Source organism: Chenopodium album, chromosome 19 (assembly GCF_948465745.1).
Source record: "Chenopodium album chromosome 19, dcCheAlbu1.1, whole genome shotgun sequence".
Classification (NCBI taxonomy): Eukaryota; Viridiplantae; Streptophyta; class Magnoliopsida; order Caryophyllales; family Amaranthaceae; genus Chenopodium; species Chenopodium album.
This window is the reverse complement of record NC_137852.1, coordinates 38,423,800-38,429,799: the sequence shown is the minus strand read 5'-3', so window position 1 is coordinate 38,429,799 and position 6,000 is coordinate 38,423,800. Positions and strand designations below refer to the sequence as shown.

General features: G+C 29.9%; 1 pseudogene across 1 annotated transcript; it reads left to right on the top strand.

Annotated features, from left to right (window-relative positions):
• The first annotated feature begins 1,467 nt into the window (after positions 1–1,467).
• Positions 1,468–5,104, top strand: LOC145595447 (AAA-ATPase At3g28580 pseudogene; annotated as a pseudogene). The gene is made up of 2 exons (XR_014102950.1): positions 1,468–2,131; positions 3,799–5,104. The product of XR_014102950.1 is annotated as an AAA-ATPase At3g28580 pseudogene (transcript).
• The last annotated feature ends 896 nt before the right edge of the window (positions 5,105–6,000 follow it).

Here is a 6,000-nt window from a genome sequence, read left to right as displayed (position 1 = left end):
TACTATATGCATATATAATATCACTGTATATTTAGTGGTATTATTTGATTATCTAATGATACCAGAAGATACATTCGTTTGTACATATATGTAATTACATGAATGCCCCTTATTATGCATCTCTATATGCATAACATTCCTCCCTTAAAAATCCCTCTATTTATACGTAGTATTCTCCTGTAATATAAGGGCAAGTTAACAACAACCGGTTCACATCTACATTGACAAGAAGTCGAATGATTCAAAAAGTGATCTACATACCTACTATGTTTGAAGGAACAATCTTCACTCTTATACGATTAAAATGATTTTAGGGGGTTTCCATTAACCTAATTTATGAATAACACAATTTGAATGTGTTATTATCTTTTACTATATTTATAAGTCACAAAAGCGAGTCAAAGTGTAGTTTATTAATAGTGTAAAATGAATAGTAATACGTAATGAAACTTATTTGAATGTGTTATTACTTAAGTTGTAAATTAATCTTTGGTTGCATAGCCTTTTTTTTTTAAAAAAATAAATGATCAATTTTTATATTAACTTTAATTTATTAGTAATAACTTATTTTCCTAAACTAGTGAAAATAAAGTATGGCTTGTAATGAACTAACCCATCTCACGGATTCAAAAGTGTGAAACTTATACCTGCGAAACTACAAAATATATACATTTCAATTTTTAGGGATGCCTGGGTGCATTAAAGAAATTACATTGGTCTTTGACTGCAACAACACATATAAAGTATGTAACTATGTAACGGTTATTAGGAACACCCGAATATATTAAAGAAATTGCACTTGTTGTCCTCTACCTGCTATGCCCAGTTGCCCACTATGTGAGGCTACGCATCACCTTGCCAATAAAAATACAACACGATCGTAAACATTTCAAATCAGTGAGATAGACTTCTTGTTAGTTTTATAGCATTTTAACAGGAATCATCATGCATGGTGCATGAAAAAGCCTAATGACAAGTTTTTTTTTTTTTTTTTTTTTTTTTTTTTGGTGAAAAGCCTAATGACAAGTTTAGAGTTAATGTTTAAATATTATTGGCGCTTCTCATTATGTTTATTGATCACCAATAAGCTATTATACACTAGTAACATAGCACTCCTAAATATCCTAATTAAACCCTAAACTTCCTAATAAGATAATATTTCAATATCAATACTCAACATAATGCTATTATTAGTATATTACAAAAATATATTTTATTTACCTAATTAACATCATCACTACATCTATTTGGAAAATGTATCACAATTATATATTTACCTATTGGCTTATATACCTAACACCTAATTTGTCAGTTTCTTATTCTTGACCTTTTAAGCTGCTTAATAACCATTTTAAACGTACATAAACAATAAAATCATACTATAGACCAAATAGAGAATAAATAAAATGATATAGCTTAATTAATGTACATAATTATTTAATTAAAGACTTTTAAAGTCGTCGCTCCTTTTTTTCTTTTTTTTTTTTTAATTTTTTTTAATTTTGTTTTTATTTTTTTTGAGAACAAAAAGTCATATATAAGTATGTGTATATATATATATCCTTCATTATTGATGAACGCTAGTTTAGTAGTTTATTTTCTCTCACCAAAAAATGGACATTCAAGTACAAAATGGCGGTCCAAAAAACGGAAAAATAACATTCTTTCGTATCTTAGAGAAAAAATTGTTGAAGATGATGAACACAAACCACTTATTCATAAAATTTGGGTCGTTCATAGCATCCATAATGTTTGTTAAGGCTATGTACGAGCAATATCTACCGTATCGATGGCGAAACTCGATTTCATCCATCCTCTATCGTTACATATATCAGTTTTTGAGTTCTTTCTCTCCATATCATCATATAACCTTTGAAGAGTTTACGGGTGAACGATTTACTCGAAGCGAGGCGTTCACTATCATTGAGACATACCTTAGTGAGAAGACTTCCGAAAAGGCGAGGAGATTAAAGGGTAATTTTGTTAAGGATGGTAAGGATTTAGTGCTTGGATTAGCTGATAATGAAGAGGTAATTGATGAATATGAAGGAGTTAAGGTATGGTGGAAATGTCGTAGAAGTGTTTCTAGAAGTCAAAGCATCAATATTTACCCTGGATCGAATGATAGAAGGTAAATAACTAAATATATCATATATGTATTCTTTTTTTTTTTTTTTTTTTTTTTTTTTTTTTTTTTTAAGAATATCATATATGTATATAATTATATATGTTCAGTTATTAAATTTTTTTTTTATTAGTGTATTTTGATAATAGTCTTAAGGAAATTACACTTCTTTCTTAAGAAGCTGATTTTTTTTTTTAATTTATTCAATTTTTTTCTCTATAATTTGTGATTCCATTATAGAAAAATACTTCCTTTAGGAAGTTTTTTTTTTTTTTTTTTTTTTTTTTTTTTTTTTTTTTTTTTTTGTATAAATATTTACCATACTTAAATTAGTACGGAGTATACTTTTGTGAAAAATTGAATATGCATATTTAAACAGTAAATTTTTTTTTTTTTTTTTTTTTTTTTGGTAGTGAATCCTTTTACCAAATAAATTTTCCATCCTTTTCGTCAAAAAGAAAATAAAAAACAAAAATTTTCCATCCTTATATGACTGTCATCAGTTTAATTTTTTATTTTTTTTTTGTACTTCACTTTGATTGGTCATTTGCATTTTATTGATGCATTTTTTTTTTATAACTTTTCATCTACTTCACTTTGACTGGTCATTTGCAATTTATAGATTTTTTTTTTTTTGTTTTTTTTTTGGGTGGAAGAGAGGGGACCCAAAACAAGAGAATTGATGCATTATGATCATCTTTCATGCTTATGCTTTTTTTACCTTTAAAAACGTGAAAAGTGAAAATTCATAAAAATTTGCAAATGATAATTTATTTATTTTTATTTTTATTTTTATTTTTATTTACAAATGGTATAATTATTTGATTAACAACAAAATGTAAAAATAAAGAAATTGGAAATTCATTAGAACTCAAAATTTTCCGAAAAAATATGGAAATTATAAGAGTAAATTACAAATTTTTTTATGGAAACCTAATAACTTTTGGTCATTTTCTAGGAATCAATATATATATACCTATACTAAAGGCGAAACCAGAAATGACATTTGTCATTATCTGGTTAAAAATTTTCCCTCCAAAAGTTTTTTTTTCAAAGCTTCTTAGAGAAGTATTTAATTTAATACTTACTTGACAATAATATTTCTTTTCTATTTAGCAAGTATATTCATTTTTACACATTCAACAAAGATTTATATATTTATTTATTTTTTATGACGGGAACAAAGTCATATAATACAATAATGTAATATTATCTATAACTTTGTAATGTAATCCATGATTATTTATATTAGTCGTGCATGCATTTCTTCCTCTGTTTTCTTTAAAGATTCAAAAAAATTGTAATTATAGAACTTTCATCCTATTTTGCAATTTGATATTATTTTTTATAGTAAAATAATTGTATTAAACTAATGATAAATATTGAAATTACCGTACATGGCACGGGATCTAACCTAGTTGTATAACGAAAATAATATCCCAAAAAATACAAATTAAACCAATACTCCGTACTATCTTGATTTTATAGACTGATAATAGATAGTGGCTTTTTGAGAACTTAATTTATCTGTAATTACGACTTATTAGTCTTTATACCTACAATATATAAGGAGTCATTAGACTTTATTGCAACTTTATGACCTTATTGTATTTAATCTTATGTTATTTGAATAACTTGTGTACTTTCAATATTTTGATTCATCATTGCAACAGGAATTTTAAGCTCACTTTTCATGGCCGTCATAGAGATCTTATCACCAAATCATACATCACTTACATATTAGAAGAAGGCAAAGCCATAACAATCCGAAAACGTCAAAGGAAGTTGTTTACCAACGTTAAGGAACAAAAAGGAGCAACTAGTGGTTGATGGACCTTATGGAGCCATGTCGAGTTCAAGCACCCGGCCACTTTCGACACGTTAGGCATGGCCGAGGCTAAGAAGAATTACATCATGAACGACCTTGTTCGATTTAGTAACGCAAAGGATTACTATGCTAAGATCGGGAAGCCGTGGAAGCGTGGTTATCTCTTGTATGGACCGCCTGGCACGGGCAAATCAACCATGATTGTTGCTATAGCCAACTTGTTGGAGTATGACATTTATGACCTTGAGCTAACTATGGTCGCGGACAATACTCAACTAAGGAGGCTACTTATCGAGACATCGAATAAGTCGATAATTGTGATCGAAGATATTGATTGTTCACTTGATTTAACGGGGCAAAGATCGTCAATGAAGGAGGAAATTAAAAAGGTTAAAACAAACGAAGATGAGAAGGATAAGGTTAAGAAAATGTTGAAGGATCGCGAACAAGGAGAGTACAAAAAGAGTCAAGTTACTCTTTCGGGGTTGTTGAATATGATTGATGGGATTTGGTCTGCTGTTGGAGAAGAGAGGCTAATAATCTTTACGACGAATTATATTGAGAAGCTTGATGAAGCACTTATTCGAAGGGGGCGAATGGATGTTCATATTGAGCTTTCGTATTGTTGTTTTGAGTCGTTTAAGGTGCTTGCGAATAATTATGTAGATGTTAACTCGCATCCTTTGTTTGAGACTATAAAGGGTTTGTTAGAGGAGACTTAGATGAACCCTGCTGATGTAGCTGAGAATTTGATGCCGAAGTCTCTTGAGTTGAATGTTGATGATTGTTTAAAGAATTTGGTGGAAGCTCTTAAAAAGGCGAAAATGGATGATCAATTGAAGGAAGAAAGGAAGAAGGAGAAGGAAAAGAAGAAGATGGAGAAGGAGAAGGAGAAAGCAAAGGAAGAAGAAAAATTGAAGGAACAAGAAGTAGTAGATGATATTGGAGAGGATCTTAAGAATGGAGATGAAACTTTGGGTAATTAAACCATGATATTCTTGAAAGGGATTTTAGATATGTATATTGCCACTTTGTAAAGTGGCATTGTTCTTGAAAAAACATCTTGTTTTAGTTGTTTGAAATGTTTTCTTAGACCTTATATATTTTCTTTTGTTATGCCTTTCATGATTGTGTTACATTTTTTTTGGTGGATGAGATATGAGCGGCAAAATCGCAAATATTAACCTGTAGTGAATGTGAGAGTAAAGTAGTGATCTCTCAAGCCATTTATATTATGCGTAGTAATATAAACTCAAAGGAAGAAACCAAAAGAAAAGTGAGACACACAAAAAAGATCGGATGAAAAACGTGTTTTTTAATATATAATCTATACAACAAAAAATATTCATTCTTACTATCCCACATATATACATAAGAAATTAAAACATATGTATTGCCATTGTTATTGTCGTGTCGTATATATTGGGTTAGAATAATCTATTATTGTAGACTAACTCATTCTTCTTCAATTCTCTATCTGTAAGCCAAAAAATAGCAGTTTTTCTTCCCATGGTGAGTGTCATGTGTGCTAGATGTGATCTTTATGAAGAGTCTCATATCCACCTATTTCGTGATTGCTTTTCTTTTCATATCTTGTGGAATGATATTTTTGCTAACATCAATTTTCCTAGTGGTTTTAACTTTGACAAGTTTATGAACCTTGATTGGATTGATCGAATGGCTAAATTATAATCTTAGTCTTGATGCTCATTGGAAGATGGTGTTTGTTGTGGCTCTTTGGCATTTATGGAAGAACATAAATATTACTGTCTTTGAAAGGAAAATGTTTCATGTCCATGCTATTTTTGCCCGTTTTTTCAATGACTATCATTACACTAACATCATCATGTAGGATAAGGGAAGGATTGGTGCCCCTCCTTACTTGGATGCTGCCTCATCTTCTTCCTCTAGTGTTGCTCCTGCTGGGATCCCCCTGATTAATTCTGTCTCAGCTGCTGCTGTTACTTCTTCTGTCTCTGCTGCTGCTTCTTCTTTTGCTACTGTTGTTCTACTGAGGGTGCTGCTAAGTCTGCTGTGACTAATCTGT